Source organism: Chlamydotis macqueenii, chromosome 1 (genome assembly GCF_036417535.1).
Source record: "Chlamydotis macqueenii isolate bChlMac1 chromosome 1, bChlMac1.mat, whole genome shotgun sequence".
NCBI classification, from domain to species: Eukaryota; Metazoa; Chordata; class Aves; order Otidiformes; family Otididae; genus Chlamydotis; species Chlamydotis macqueenii.
Window position 1 is genome coordinate 2,619,261 of NC_141556.1, and position 17,556 is coordinate 2,636,816.

A 17,556-nucleotide genomic window follows, 5' to 3' on the forward strand; every position below is an offset into this window, starting at 1 on the left:
CTAAATTGGATCCTCCGGTTACAAAAAAAGGTATTAAAAATAAAGCCTTTAGCTAGACAAATGACTCTTACCTGCAGGACAGCACATGGAATTCGGGTGCAGAGGTGCCACAGCACCATTTACACACAGCCCAGTATCTCAGGTTACCCCCGCGGCGAGCTCCGCGTGTCAGAGCAAACACAAAGCCCTTGGTCTGAAGCTGAACAGTTCAGACACGCACGAGTCAGCCACTATTTCTGGATGAAAAACACGGGCGCTGAATACGAATCAATTAACTGATGATTATTAATAAGAAATTAAATTTAGAGCATTTAACTATAGCACAAATCAAGATAAGTCCTCAAGCAACTATATAAACTTTTATAAACTAAATTAGCTCCTGAAACAACATGAAGGAAAAAAAACAAAAAAGCTGTAAATATTTTCAGAAAAACTACCCCTGGCTTTTCTCTTCAATACACTATTCTAGATTCCAAACAGGCTCTAGGAGAACACGCCGGCAGTAAGGCTCTATATAACTACAGACACAACGTAAGAGCAGAGGTAAGTGCTCAATCTGGTACGGTTAACATAATCATGCCAAATTGGTCTATTGAAATTAAAAATTACAGCCTGACATCTGTGTTTGTAAGAGTACCGCATCTGGGTATTCAGCCACAGCGCACCTCCTTACCGCACCGCTAAATAAACTTCTGATTTCCTTCAGGTATCAAGCCAGCCAACAAAGTAAGGAGAAGCCTTTCGTGGAGGATTTTCCCCCCCAAGAGAGGTGAAATACCCAACACAGCACCAAACTGATCCATTAGGGATAACGGACGGGTATTGACACCACCGGAATTGTCAGATGTTCACGCAGAAAAATATCTTGCGATATATCATCGCCTCTCTACAAACACACGCGTCGGCTATTAGCACTAATAGAGTCCTGAGCGCTTCTCTTCCAGGGAACTAATTAGAAAGCAAAAGGTTGCTAAAAATACACCAGTATCCAGATTCTGAGGTGAAGGATGCAGTTAAAAAGGTCTAATAGTTGATTTAAGTCAGACGGGAAAAATATAAGAAGCCATTGTTGGTGAATTATTCAATTTTTGCTTTCTGTATCACAATGGTCCATTTACAAATTAACTCAAAATACAAAAAAAAAAAATAAAGACAGAAGCAATGCGTGGACTGCATTGTTATTGTGGCTACAGCAGGTTGCTTCCTATGCCACGTGCAATAGGCTATTCGGGTGTCGGAGGATTTTTCCTCCCTCTTCCCCACTCTCTTCCACACCAATAAATCTCACCATTAAGAAATTTCTCTTTCGCATATTAACCCTGATCCCCCACAAAGCCTCCTTCAGCTACTTTTATATTAAGAACAGAAGCATCAAAACCAAGCTTCCAGCACAATTTCATATTCAGTGCAGAGACTCCCGACCAGGTTTCTCGCTCTCTTCTAAGCCCAGTCGCAGAAGAATCACAGAATCACAGAATAGTTTGGGTTGGAAGGGACCTTCAAACGTCATCTGGTCCAACCCCCTGCAAGGAGCAGGGACATCTCCAACCACATCAGGTTGCTCAGAGCCCCGTCCAACCTGGCCTTGAACATTTCCAGGGATGGGGCTTCCACCACCTCTCTGCGAAACCTGTGCCAGTGTTCCACCACCCTCACTGTAAAAATTTTTTTACTACTATCCAATCTAAATCTACCTCCCTCTATTTAAAAACCATCACCCCTCGTCCTGTCACAACAGGCCCTACTGAACAGCCTCTCCCCATCTTTCCTGTAGCCCCCTTGAGGTACTGGAAGGCCGCTATCAGGTCTCCCTGGAGCCTCCTCTTCTCCAGGCTGAACAGCCCCAACTCTCTCAGCCTGGCCTCACAGGAGAGGTGCTCCAGCCCTCTGATCATCTTCATGGCCTCCTCTGGACCCTCTCCAACAGGTCCATGTCCCTCTTCTGCTGGGGGCTCCAGAACTGGACGCAGTACTGCAGGTGGGGTCTCACCAGGGCACAGCAGAGGGGAAGACCTGCTGGCCATGCTTCTCTTGATGCAGCCCTAAACCCTTCTGGAGGACGTTTCAGAAGAGCCACTTTCCACAGATACTATGTCCAGTTCTACCATGTTAACAGGACCACATGCCCAACAAAGGGACACCAAACAACCCAAGGGCACTGTACGTTTCTTGGCTGGGACATTTAGATTAAAAGACTGAGCGCTCTCTTTTCTAACTCCATCTTGCATACTTGTTTCTTCCAGCTATAAAATTCCCCATCGAGCTTTGGCTAATGTTTTAACAGTGTGGATTTTACAAGCGCTAGCTTTACTCAAACACATCTCTATTTCAGGATTCTGCAAGGTCACCGAGAAACTGCCTGGTCCCCTTGGGGTGAAATACTGAACACACAAAAAATAGGGGCACTTCCACGTGAAGTGGATTTTGATTGCGTTTTGCATAGGAGTTATCTTTAAATTGCAGTAACACCTTCCAGGTATGTGCACCACAAGAACTATTTAACATCTTTGCTCCTGAACTGTTACAGACTTGAGATTTCGCCTGCTTATGGACAAGTAACTTTTAGCCAACTATAGGTAAATTCTCACATTTCCCCAGTAGCAAAAAAATCTCTACGACTTATTTCCCATGGCTGGAAACTGACCCTAAGCAGTTCAACCAGGCCAAGTGCAAGGTGCTGCATGTGGGTTGTGGCAATCCCAGGCACAAATCGAGGCTGAGCAGAGAATGGATTGAGAGTAGCCCTGAGGAGAAGGACTTAGGAGTGATGGTGGATGAGAAGCTCAACATGAGCCGGCAATGCGCCCTTGCAGCCCAGAAGGCCAACCACATCCTGGGCTGCATCAAGAGGAGCGTGGCCAGCAGGTTGAGGGAGGGGATTCTGCCCCTCTACTCTGCTCTTGTGAGATCCCACCTGGAGTACTGTGTCCAGTTCTCAAGCCCCCAACATCAGAAGGACATGGACCAGCTGGAGAGGGTCCAGAGGAGGCCATGAAGATGATCAGAGGGCTGGAGCTCCTCTCTTATGAGGCCAGGCTGAGAGAGCTGGGGCTGTTCAGCCTGGAGAAGAGGAGCCTTCGGGGGGACCTGACAGCGGCCTTCCAGTGCCTCAAGGGGGCTTCAGGAAAGATGGGGAGAGACTCTTCAGCAGGGCCTGGTGTGACAGGACAAGGGGTAATGGTTTCAAAACAGAGGAGGCAGATTCAGATTAGATATCAGGAAAATTTTTTTTACAGTGAGGGTGGTGGAGCACTGTCCCAGGTTGCCCAGAGAGGCGGTGGATGCCCCATCCCTGGGAAACATTCAAGGCCAGGTTGGACGGGGCTCTGAGCAACCTGATCTGGTTGGAGATGTCCCTGCTCCTTGCAGAGGGGCTGGACCAGATGACCTTTGAGGGTCCCTTCCCACCCAAACCATTCTATGATTCTACAATCACAATATCGTATAACCACACTGGGCACGTGCCTCTTTCTTCTCTAACCTGGGGTCATGCCAAATTGGCACCTTACCTCGCTGAGGGAAAAGCGCCGAGAGCACTATAAACCAATTATTACTGGAATTATAGCTTTCCCACGTAATATCAACACATCTCCCATTATGAAAGAAATACACAGTTAGAGTCGAGGGAAGAGGCCATTTAAAATCACTTACGTATTCATTAAGCAGACAAAGAAAGTGCCATTTGTTACGTTTGCTCACACATTTCTAGAAGCCATTGAGGTACAGTGCACACAGCGCTCATGCAAGGGATCTCATCCAACAACTGCTGGTGACAATTAAGTCAAACACAACCACATGATCAGTGCAATTAAAATTCCCAAAGAGGAGCACAGATGCACTCTAAGCCCCCAATCACTTAGAATATTTTCGATATTATGTAAAAGAATCCAGCTACTGAGCATCAAGGCTTTGCTATTATACTATTAAGTAATTACAATGAAATATGAAAACACTAATGAGATCTTTAGCGAATATTTGCTGTACCAAACATCTAGAGGAAAAAGAATCAGCCTGCACTTCTCCAGCAAACTTGGAACCACCTCCTTCAGGCAGCTGCACAAGTTTTTATATGGAGAAAACACACAGGAAAATCCAGCTTCAACTCTGCCTTTGTGGTGACTGCATGGCTCAAGAGACTGGCAATGGAAGCGTGAAAATTTGGGGAATCTATATGCAGAGCACAAATTTAAATTCAGACCCCGGCGTGCGCTTGCATGTGAGGAACTGCAAAGCCACTTTGACCATGGAGCTTGGTCACCTTCCCTGTCCTATTTTGGTATAAAATTAGATACAAACACGGCATGTTAATAACTACAAAGAGTGATCAATCTTTGTTCGGTGTATAACAAAATGATGAATTCTTGGGAAGAATGCTGCACATGCGCACTCCTCTCCCAGAACAAGCCAATTGAGCCAATCCCCATCACCACTGGAGAAGTAAAACCCAAGGATCCTGTGACAGAATTCAGCATTTGCTGAAACTGGGAACCCACTGATGAAAAGAGACCAGCTGTCACAAGCAGAAAGAGGTCTCACTACTTTAGGGGGAGACTGGGTAGGAACTGGAGAGAGAAAGTATCCACAGAAGAGAAGCCACACCAAGACAGCAGTTCTCGGACTCCTGAAAAGTCCTAACACTCCAAAATGCTCCAGGGAACTCAGGCAAGGAAATGTCTCTCATTTTGCAGAAAAGCTTATTTTTGGGTGACAGTTAACACGGAAAGAACAGACTTTAAACCCTTCTGAAGCACCCTTCTTCCTGCTTCAACCACCCCACATCCTTACAGAACCAGCTTGCAAGCTCGGATCCCTCAGGTACCTACAACTCCAGTGAAAGGACAGACAAAGCTAGTAGCAATTTTATAGGGTTCAGAAATGACCTTTGAGGCCTGGGAGCCCACTGTCCAGCCTTCACCTTTGTATAATGAAATGGCCTTTCCCAGGACACATCCCAAAGAAAGAGCTGGCATAGCTGACCACAAAGGTCACCCCATGGAGTCTGCATACATCACTCCATCATCACCCGGCCAGAGAGACGCATGGGTACAGTTTTCTCAGCACGAGGATGTTCATTGAATCATTTTTCCATGAATGCATCCAAGTTCAGATCTTTGAAGTCAGTTAAACTGGACTAACAACCAAAACAAGCTCCTATTAAAGACGTATCCAACATGCACACAACGTCCTTCTACGGCTTCTTCATCTGATGGACTCTGTAGTGGAATCAGAACAATGAGGCTCCTCTGTTCTACTCCAGAAATGCCACCACAGATCTCTAGTCACATGAAAGAACACAGGCACAACAGGGAAGACAGAAAGCAGAATTTCTCCTCTCCAATCCAAAAGTAATATGAGGTTCATTCACATTTGGTGCACTGGCCAGGTCCTTACGGGTCATACTGGCCTTGATCTGGTGAGCTGCTAGGGAAAAAAAAAAAGACCAAACAAGAAGTGAAATGGCGAGGGTACAAGAGGCCAGATTTTGAGTCAATTAACAACAGGACAGGGACATTTCTACACGAGCTCCAGGTGCCAGGTCTCCGCACTGCAACGTGTAAAAGCAGCAGTGACTCTGCTATCCCAAACCGTTTGCTGTGATACACGCAGGCAGCCACACACTGCTGAAAGGACCATTCAATTCAAGCTCCAAAAACAACAACAGAAAGGCAGGAGATTAGAGATTTAAAAGCCCCTTAACAGGAAGCTTCAAAGCTCCGGTGCTTCTCGTTCCCTTTTCTCCATCTCCAGCCTCCACAAAAATCCTCTTTTCCTCACCTATTTACTCACATTATCACTGGATGCAAAACCTTTTATGATACTCTCCTCACTTGAAAAACATCTGTATTTCTGTCTTCTGATAATAAAATATTCTAATACCGTACATGATACATTAAGAAAAAACTTGAACAACAATTTACGCACTTAGCCCAAAGAGCCCTTCAGATACTGTTAGCTGTTGTACCTTCAGACTCTAAATGATATCACTTTATTGATGAAAGTTGTATCTTTACTCTAGAGATGTGAATAATCCTCTCAACACATATTTATCTCTCTAGAAAAGACAGGGTATAATGGCTATTGAGAGTGGTGGAACACTGGCCCAGGTTGCCCAGAGAGGCGGTGGATGCCCCATCCCTGGAAACGTTCAAGGCCAGGCCGGGGCTCTGAGCAACCTGATGTGGTTGGAGATGTCCCTGCTCCTTGCTGGGGGGTTGGACTGGATGACCTTTGAAGGTCCCTTCCAACCCAAACCATTCTACAATTCTAGGACACACGAAAGTCGTTGCCATTTTTTGCAATAATTTCTGAAATATCATACAAAACCAGATACACAGGATAGCGAACCCACACCTTCAATTCATCTGCCAGCTAACAGAAAGACAAATGTGTAATATTTTAATCCTTTAATTAGGTAAGAATTACTTTCTTCCCAACAGTTCTTCCTTATTAGGAAAAACTCAAGACATCTACAGATCCTCCAACTGTTATCCAAACTCTAAGCCACGAAAGTCTTTCAAGCATCTGGCGTGTTTTATGCTCCGTGGCAGTTTCGTTAGCTTCAAATTGAATGATTTATTACCATATAACCTCAGCCTCTGATGAGATTATGCTGCCAATTTGTGCCTTCTCTGCGAAGAGAGGTCTCCTCGAACCCAGGCTTGGGACCCAACGTGGTGAATCTCAATTAAAGGGTGACCTTTACAAGACAAGGGAAATGTTAATTCACGCTCACCTAAATAGCTTTAACCCTACTTGAATGTAGGGCTTTCTAAAGCTGCCCGCTACTCTGTCACTGTAAAGGTTCATTTCATCATTATTAAGATAAAACACTCTTCAGTGTAAAAAAATGTATATATCCATCCGTCAAAGCCAAAGGAGAAAATCCCAACGCTAATAAAGCTGTCCCTGGTGCATTTTTTATGCTACTTGAAAAACAACGGATTCGCATTTTTAAGGGATTTCAAATACAGATTAGAGGCATGAGAATGACAGGGCCAGAGATTAAACGCTTCTTTACCCGCTGAACAGGTACAAGACAAGGCACGAGCAGCAACCGCTGCCTCCATGCTCACCCTCAAGGTACGTGTTGTCATTTGCCATACCCTGTGATATCTAACTGCTTGCTGGAGATGTCGCAGCTTGAAGGGCATAAAATTTGCAGAAGAGGCAAGAAGGCAGTTCAGTCTCCATACAAAATTCTGTTTGATTTTTTTTTTTTTAAATTGGGATTAGCTGCTCTATCAAACAGGAGAAATAAAACAATGTTTCAGCAATGTATTTACGCTCTTGCTAATTAAGTCGGTGAAAACAACGAAATTACAGACAAGGAAACAAGAAATTTGACGCACATTAAAAAAATGGATCTGGACAAACTTGAATATAAAAAAAAGGAAGAAGCTGCTGAAAAAGCTAAATGTCAGCAAGATTTCAACGTAAAACATAAGCACCTAAGAGCATCTTGGGACTCTACAGTATTAAACTCCAATTCAAATGGCTGTAAGTTATTATAATTAGCAATAACAGAATAACAATAATAGAAGATAAGTGCAGGAATCTAAACCTGGGCTATCAACGGTGCACTGGAATGCCCTGGTAGCAAACAAGAACCCAACGTGGGAGCTACCTAAAATAATTCCTTAAACAAGTCAAGGAAACAGCTCTAGAGTAAATAACGTCCTAAGAAAAGCCAGAGCTCAAAATTAGGATTTTGGCTTCAGATTATTTAGATTTTAAAAGAGACAACAGCAGCACGATCCACTTAATAACCTACAGAGCATTTTCCACTCTTCCCAGTTGTTGCAGCCCACTTCCACCAGTGCAGCAATGAATATTCCTCAAAGCAGAGCAGATGGTCAGAAACTGGACCCGCTCTTAGCAAACTGCGAGAATCCTGATCATAAACAGCAAGACAGAACAGTTTTAAATAAATTATTTACTACTGAACTTTACACAAAAGCACAAATTCCAGAAGAGCGCGTAGCTCCTATATGAAGAAATCGGAAGATTATATTATTTCAGATCACAGTAAGAAGCATACCTGTTCAACTCTATCATAATTATTTTATTGCTGGATGTGTTGATGAAATGTTTCCACTGTCCTTCAGAAAAGCAAAGCATGATTTATCTGTTCCAGTCCAGGACACATCTTACGTACTGACATAGCACGGTCAAGCAAGAGAAGATGCTCACCAATTCCGGTAAGTCACATTACAGAGAGATGCTTCCATCGACTCGCCTCCCAATTCAGATCCCTTAACGTTCACTTAGGTCAAGTTACACCCCATTAGAAATTAAACATGAAAATATATCATTTTTATTGGATATTTTAATGGATATCAGGACTTGCCCAAGTCATAGAGTCAAGCCGAGATGGCTCAGTACCTCCAAAAGCCCAGTCCTCCTGAAAAAAACCTTCCAGGAAGCAACACAAAACTGGATACCATAGTTCACAGGTATAAATTTTTCCTACCTGTTCTATTTTAATCTGCGTAATACAAGATGATTTCACATCGTCTTTGTAACTTCACCACAAAGCCTTCCAATTCTTTCGTAACCCACAACTCAAAGCTGGAAAGAAGCTGTAAACAATACGTTGAAAATCAATGACTGCTTTCCAAACAAGGGACTGTGACACAGCGAGACCCAGAAAACCTGAGAGTCTCCCTGTCCAGAACCATAACAAAACAAACCAGACCTGGTCAAAGGGGCCTCCCAGCAATATCAATAAGATTGAAGCATCCATCTGTGGGGGTATTTTATAAAATAAGTACTTTATTCAGTGTGCTTCCTCATACCTACACGGGAACAAAGCTTAGCACTAGTAGTAGAGTTGTGAAGATGGAAAATCCAAGCTGATGACAGGACTCATAACCGATTCCATTATCCTTGATTTCCAGTCTTTGAGAAGCTGCTCTACTGATACAACACCTTGATGCTCTGCTATTTTTGTTTTTCGTATTAAAAAAGAGACCATGCGGCATCTGACAATCTGCGTAGTAGACTGCTAGAGGTCCCTGGGATCTGAAGCGAGGGGAACAGCGTGTGGGGCCAAAGACTAAAGCAAGAAGAGCATGAAATGAAGACTCACGACCAATTTAGAAGCTCTGAACAGTTCCAAACCCAAATACTGAAGATTGTCATGGCTGAAGGTTGGAGTGCATTGCCCAGACCACAACTGAGATGTTCTGCCAGGCCTGCATAAGGTCCAGCCCATGAAGATAAATTGAAGGCGCAAGCTAAGAGCAAGCTTCTTCCTTAACGATGTGACTGCTGCAGAAAAGGACGCAATAGCTGCAGGCACTGCCAGCTAAGACCCAGGACCAAGAACGCAGCTAACGTGGCTGCTGGCAACAATCACCTTCACAATATTTGCTTCCATGAACAGTTTCAGCCAAGAATCAGTAGTAACAAGAAGCGCATGGTCATTTTCAACAGCAGGCGGATGACGGCTGACGTCCCGCTCCCTTGCGGAGATGCTAACTGGCACTCTCTGAACTCGCAGCCGTCAGTAAATATCGATCAGCTATCAAAAACGACTCGGACTGCCTTAGCCTGCTCAAAGTCCCTGACACAAGAGATTTCAGAGCCCAAGCTTCACTTTCAACACCTTGCATCTCCCTGAGAAGTGAGAGGAATTAAGTGGGAGATATAACTCCCCTCTCCAAACCCTCAAGCGTTCTCGAGAAGTGACAGAGATCACCGCTTCTTCTTCACAGACCGCGACGGCTGGCGAAGGTCAGCCTTTAATAAGCACTAATATACATCCTCAGACACCAGCAATGGATCAAAAAAAATCATTTAAAACACACACACCATACACTCGCTAAAAGGAACTGAGATGAGGTGATGCGTCTGTTAAAACGATTGCATTGCTTCCTTCCCCTGGATACAAATATTTTGAATATTTAAGAAACCACTGCAGGATTCTCGGATCACATCGATGGGAAAAGGCAGACTAAGCCCACGAAAGCGATGAGAACCCGCTGGCGTAAATCAAACGCAAAGCGTGCTCTAACGCCAGGCCAAGGAAAGCTCTTCGCGCCGCAAGGAGGGCACTAACAAAGCAAAGGGTCCCTCCTGCTTCCATTTTTAGGTATCTCCCTCCTCTTTTTGCCTCCCTCTGAATTTGTCGTAGCTTTAATAACAATCTCAGAGGCAAAATCAAGAAACAAATTATTTTCTCAGACATAATCCCCCCTTCGCTGTCAAGTGCCTGACCCCAGTTTGATAATCTCATTTCCTGAGACTCAAAATGCTGGAAATTTAAGCTTCCTAGAGTGTTAATTGTGGCCCTGCTCCATTGCTAATCAAAAAATTGGATGTTTTGCATGAAAATGCTGCTCTAATTAATTCTCAGTCATAAAGTGCCCCGATTTAAATAACCCCTTCTTGATTGGATAGCCTTTGAAGAGACAGTGCAGCTAATCCGCTAAACCAGAAAAAACACACGCAGAGGAAATAATAAGTGGGCTTACAAGGCCTGAACGAGATGATTGCATTAATACTGTCAAACCACAAAAAAGCCATTCTCTCCCCTCTCCTCCCCACCTCCCCCCCACCCAGAGCTCAAAGCCAACTCTGATCCTGAGCATCGCAGGGAGACAAAAGCGGCTGCGTGACAGGAGGTTCGGAACATCAAACCGGTTTCCCCTCCTTAGCGCAACCAACTTGCTGATTCTTCAACTGGTAATTCCTCGTCTTTTTCCAAAGGGTATTTTTCACCGGGACTTGTCCACTCGTCACAAGATCTCCTTTAACCAGACAGGAAGGATACCGCTTCTCCCCCTCCTCATTGCCTCCGACTGACAACGTATTACCATACACATCTCTAAAAGGTGCTGAACCGAATTTTCATTATCCAAAATGTCAAGATTCATTTTTGTCACCGGCGGAACGCAGCTGGCTCCCTCCAGCAGCCCTTTGGTGAATCCAAATGGAACAAGGCACCTACAAATAACCGCATTTTCCCTAGACCTGCCCTTACATTGTGCCCTTGTCATATCAGATACCATTTGCTTCCGCTGCTATTTCTTGGCGTCAAAATCTCAATTAGCAGAGCTTCTCTTTGATTTCCTTAATTACTTACAGCCTTATGGTAAGAAATTTTCAGGCTTGGACCAAGAAGAGATGAACAGCATACTGGCGAGTAACCCAAATCCACTCCCCAAACTTAAATTTGTTATCGTGGGAATGTTTGGTGCTTTCCATTTATCACCTGATCAACGAGAAAAACTCCTCAGAGGTTCTATTTATAAGAAATAGGGGTAAAAAATAATAATAATAAAAAAATCAGTATCTATTGACTCATTACAATAGACCTTTGTTTCACAGTCCTATTTGCCATCCTCTGCTAGAGCTGGACATGATACGCCCTCAGTTTTGTAGTCCTCCTATGGACTCACTGGGATCACACTTGATTTAAACTTGCAGAAATCAGGGAATTCTGAGCACCAGCAGTTATCCCTGAACCATTCAGCCAAGCTCCAGATTTCCAGTAAGATCCCTTGCAAGCCAAGAGACAAACACGTCGACAACGTTAAGAGACATCCAGTTAAGAAAGATAACACTGTACATGGTAGCTGGCAAAAAAATGAATCCTGTACATTAAATATATAGCAGAAAAACCTTTGAGATTTTTGAGTCCTGCATATTTAGAATCCACAAGAGACTCTTGCGTTAGATTTTCATTTTGGAGTTTAAAAGTTAAATCCATATAATGCTCTACTACTCCCACCAAGAGCAAAGTAACTGTGCAAGAGTTCTGGGTACTGAAAAATCACCTCTGGCAAACTAAAACTCAAGAAAAATGAAGCAAAAGGAACTTATCCAAACCTTTTAAAAAGTAAAAAGAAGTGCACTGCATGACAGGGATGTTCTGGACTGAAACTGCGTAAGTAACTTCATAAGGAAATACAGAATTTTTGCTGTTTCAGTTCAGCACACAAAATGTGCCCAGTAGTTGGGGAAACACTGCTCTGGGGCACGAATGTAACTCTTTGTTCTAGTAAAGACTTTCTCAGTGAAGCCACTTACCGTCTTTGTGCCTTCCTTGTACAACAAGCACTGCCCTACCTTCCAGTGACAACACGAGCACAAGCTCATCTGCAAAATGCCCAAGTAGAAGGATGAGAGAAGACAGAATTTCACCGAACACCCCCCAAAACAAATCATAGAATCACAGAATGGTTTGGGTTGGAAGGGACCTTCAAAGGTCATCCAGTCCAACCCCCCTGCCAGGAGCAGGGACATCTCCAACCAGATCAGGTTGCTCAGAGGCCTGGCCAACCTGGCCTGGAATGTTTCCAGGGATGGGGCATCCACCACCTTCCTGGGCAACCTGGGCCAGTGTTCTACAACCCTCAGTGTAAAAATTTTTTTCCTAATATCTAATCTGAATCTACCTCCCTCTATTTTAAAACCATTACCCCTCGTCCTATCACAACAGGCCCTACTGAAGAGTTTCTTCCCATCTTTCCTGAAGCCCCCTTGAGGTACTGGAAGACTGCTATAAGGTCTCCCCAGAGCCTCCTCTTCTCCAGGCTGAACAGCCCCAGCTTTCTCAGCCTGGCCTCACAGGAGAGGTGCTCCAGCCCTCTGATCATCTTCCTGGCCTCCTCTGGACCTTCTCCAACTGGTCCATGTCCTTCTTGTGTTGGGGGCTCCAGAACTGGACACAGTACTCCAGGTGGGGTCTCACCAGGGCAGAGTAGAGGGGGAGAATCACCTCCCTCGACCTGCTGGCCACGTTCCTCTTGATGCAGCCCAGGATGCGGTTGGCCTTCTGGGCCACAAGGGCGCATTGCCTGCTCATGTTGAGCTTCTCGTCCACCAGCACTCCCAAGTCCTTCTCCTCAGGGCTGCTCTCCATCCATTCCCCGCCCAGCCTGTATTTGTGCCTGGGATTGCCATGACCCAGGTGCAGGACCTTGCACTTGGCCTGGTTGAACTTCATGAGGCTGGCACGGGCCCACCTCTCCAGCCTGTCAAGGTCCCTCTGGATGGCATCCCTTCCCTCCAGCGTGTCGACGGCACCACACAGCTTGGTGTCATCAGCAAACTTGCTGAGGGTGCACTCTATCCCACTGTCCATGTCGCCGACAAAGATGTTGAACAGGGCCGCGCCCAACACAGACCCCTGAGGGACACCACTCGTGACCCGTCTCCAAGTGAAAATGAAAAACCCGAAGGGACAAGGACAACACAAGAATATTTTCCATCCTCTTACACAGCACAAAAGCACTTGTAGGCGGTGATTTCTCACAGGGCACCACACGGCAGCTTCGTCCAGGCCTGCAGAGCCTCCCCGCCACGCGTGGCCAAGGCGCCATTTATCTGAACAGACATTAACACCACAACACACTCAGACTTCAGTCAGTGTGATCTAACAAAAGACTGAAAGGCCACTCCGGATTCCGACTCTAATTCTGCTCCCATCATCCTTCCCAAGACGACGTGTCGCGTACCGCAGCTCGCGCAGCTACGATCTAAACAAAACCCTGCTCTGCAAAGACATTGAGAACTTTTATGTATTTTTTAAATGAATTAATACTGAAGTGCACTGAGCTTCCAGGGTGAAAGAAATAAGAAGCCCAAGTTTTAAGAGGTGCTGAACAGTTGTAGAGTCCATGAATATCCGTGGGAACCACAGCTGCTCCGGAGCCCTTAACATTTCATTCGGAAAAACGGCCCAGATGCACACCACCAGCAAAGCTCACCTTGATACGAACTACCGGGGCCTGCATGCGCACAGATAACGGAGAACTCGGATGCTATTCTCCATAGTGATCAGCACTCTCAAGGCTTTGCAGATTTTCACAGAGTATGAAAACGTCTTTTCCCATTTCTACTGACAAACCAAGCTGAGGCCAGGGTTACTGCGAACGCAATATACAGCTACATGAATTCCCTCAGGCCGCAAGACTCTGAAACGATACCTGATGTATCCAGAAGCAGCCTACAACCACCACCACCTTTGACAAAGCAATACCGTGCTAGAAATTACCAGCCCACAGCGAGCAGCATGGCGCACGGCTGCTGGCGAAACATCTCGAGCCTCGGAGGTCCCCTATCCCAGGTCTTCTGGATCCCAAGCACCCGAGGCTACCCACGAGTAAGGAGGATCGCTACCTCAGGTTAGATACCTTCTGAATTATTATTAGCTGTGCTTTCCACTTTCAGTTATGGCTCCTTTCATTTCCATTGCTGGCTTGCATTTATTTACTTTTCATATTTTTTTTAATTGAAAATTACCTTTGCCCCAGCCGCACAAAGTGTAGACGTAAACCCCTGGAAGACAGACTTCGAGACACTTGTGCAAGACACCTGTGCTGGTGAAAGCTGCTAGATCACGTGAAAACTCATTTGAGGTACATAGACTGCACATATCACGTATTTATCTTGCTCGTGAAATTAAAACTTGGGTTAGTGCTTTCAAAAAACATTACCAGAATCCGCAATCAGAAATCCAGACATACACAGGCACCATCCAGAACAGCAGTGGTCTTTCTCTCTACGGGAACCATGTTTTCCAGATACCATTACATTTAAGAAAAAGACTTCAAGGCCCCTGTAGACTGTCTCCTGCCTTACTGTGCAGCCCCAGTGACACCCTCCTACCATCTGCTGTCCCTTCTTCCGTCCTTGACCCCTTAACCACATTTTTCTTGTATTCCCAAAAAAAAAAAAAAGTTGGTAATTGAAGGCAGCATTGGAGTAAATTAGGTGCATGCATGGGGTCCGTTCCACCAGTCAGCAGCAAACAGCCACCTCTGGTGAAATACAGCCACATTTTAGCCCAGCTTCTGATGAAAATAAGAGTTATCTGATCTTCTGCCTGTCCCGTCCTCACAACAATGGAGCTGGTAAGCCAATTTCTGCCAAACATGGCAGAAGCACAGACCTCAAAAGCAGTAAATTCTTAGAGGCTTTGTGAAAACAGCCAGCCGCGCAGACAACGGCAGGATAAACGCGTGCCTCTGTGGCAGGAAAAGCTCTCCACGCTGGTGGACCTACCAGCCAGGCAGCAACCAGCACATTTGCTTGGGGCTGCTCGCTCGGTATGCATTTCACTTGATCCAGCCACGGCACCGGCTGCTTTTTGCTTACTGCTTGTTTGGGGACATCAGCAGGATGAGGGAAGAAAGGAATGAGGGGGATGAAGCAGATTTGGAGACATGGTGAGAAGCATGGCTGATGAAGGAAGGGCATTAAGGGAGGAGACACATATAAGATGAACAAGGCTTCGGTCATTCCGCTGCCCATAGAATAAACTTCCCTGTTTTTAAAATATACCCCCATTATTCAAGACAGTCTATAAAAAGATCATCATATTTGACAAACGGCAGGAGGGCTCCAACAAGGAAAATGTAAACTCCCCAGCCAGCACATGGCCAAGACATGCTCTTGGGGGAAAAAAAAGAAAGAAATGAGAAGCTTAATGACAATCATTACTTGTTTTGTACAGAAGAAACCACCTCTGACATTGTCCTTCCGACAATAGCCTGGGGCATCACACCTACGTTAGTCTAGACAGAGATATTTCAGTTATCTGCTTGCTTTTTCCCCTCACCCCTCACTTCTTGTTAAGGACAAGTGTCAAACAACTTGCGTGTCCAGCTTCAAGGGAAAAACACACAGCCTCCCTCCCCCAGTTCCAGTGGAGTAAGACGTAAGAATAAATCCTCCATCTCCACATCACTTACAGCAGGTCCCTTTCCCCCACTGAGGGACGACGTGTGCCTCGTGCACCGTGCTATTTCAGCCCAAATGAAAGAGGTTAACGACAAAGCATCGCTCTGATCTTCACACATTTTAAGGCTATTTAAATTAAATTCTTATTTCAAAAAGTTGGCATGAGCGGAACTTTGTTAAGTTCTTTTTTTTTTTTTTTTTTTTTTTTTGTTTGAATGCCTATGTTTCTTTGAAGATCTTTTAAGGAAAGAGATTTCCTAACAAGCCACCCTCCCCCTGCTGCCACTGAAAAAAATCATCCCTGCGGATAAGGCTGTCGGGAAGAGAAACCGCGTGGCGTTTACAGAAGAGAGTGTCACATGCCTGCTTTCCAGTAACCTGATTGAACAATTAAATTGTATTTCTCTTTAAAAGAGGGGAAAAAAAAAAAAAAAGAAATCAAAATGCAGATCTTGCTGTGGTCTGGGATTCGGGGAAGATTAATGAGCTACCTAAAAGGGAACAGCAGCTTATAATAGAAAGAGAGGACAGTACATTTTTAACATAAAGTTCAAAGGGAAACTTTTCTTGATGGTTAAACTGCAAAGATTTCTCAGCAAAGTCATCTCATCCATTGTCCCTACTGACTCCCTACATTGACTTTTTGTCACCTATTGCATCACATTCAAGCTCTTCAATTCATCCAGAAAGGGCAATATAATCTTGTCCCTCTCCAAACTAATTCCTAGATTTTGTCCTTTACTTCTTTGTCAGCTCATCGGCTTTGTTCTTGCCAACCCCGCGCTAGCTCAGCGGCTGGAAGTCTGAATAGCTCTCTTGTGCATCCTCCTCTCTTGAAAACACTCACAACCTCCCGCTCACGATAAACGTCGGCTCAAGATTTGTCTTCTATCAATGAGGAGTCAACTCTTTCATGAAATCCAGCTGTGCCCCTCAGCAACGACTTCTGAACTCAGGAAAGGAGGGATCTAAAAACAAATCCTCAGTCTAATAGCAACAGTAACCACAAAAATACCCAGACCTCAGCCACGAGGTACCTGGAAGAGGACGGAGACGTGGAGTGAGTCAATACTGTTCTCTACTGTGTTTTTAATGCAACATGGACAACTGGTCAGGTCAGGGTGTGGAAGCAACTTTGAATGACAGAAGGCAACAGGACTAATCCCAAAGAGACCTGGAAATCTTGAGCCAAGTGTTGCACGCTTCGTGATGTCCTCATCACTGCTCCAACCTTAGTGCTCTCCACAGCTTCAGAATTCTTGGCTTTGAAACCACATTTGTCCCACGCAGTTTGTGGCAGAGAGCTATTTACTGTGGAGAAGTAACTGTTTAAACCCTCCTGCCCACTGTCACAAGAAGATGACTGTGTCATATAATAGCTCACACTTTGCAATGTCCTACTGAACTGGGTAACTTCTTTCGGTTGATCCTGGGCGCAAGAGCACATGACACATTTTGAAGGTGAGAACCCGAGCCTCAAAAGGTGAAAAGCTGAAGCTACACACCTTCCAAGTGTGCATAAATGGTGATACTATAATTTAAAAGACAGGTTTCTCCACTTTATTTTATTCCTATATGTGTCAGATCATAGTGTGGGGAACTGTCAGCTTCAGTACATCTTTAACTCCGATTCTTCCTTCGCAGTGTGTCCAGAAATATCTGAATATTCACCGCAGAGTGAATCATTATATCCTTAATCATCAATACTAAGATTATCTTTGTAGAGTCACCTAAGTGAAGCAAGCTGTCCACAAGAACACTGCGTGTCTCTGAAGGCTTCTTTTCACACTGTTGTGGGTTTAACTTGTTCCTGAAGACAACTAAGTTCAAAAAAAAGGAGGAAGGGAATACAGAGTCACCCAAAAT

At 44.9% G+C, this 17,556-nt stretch overlaps 1 protein-coding gene across 1 annotated transcript in view; it reads right to left on the reverse strand.

The window, feature by feature from the left end:
* Positions 1–17,556, reverse strand: part of EXOC4 (exocyst complex component 4) — a 393,362-nt gene that overhangs the window by 262,198 nt on the left and 113,608 nt on the right. The gene's annotated exons all lie outside the window — the stretch shown is intronic.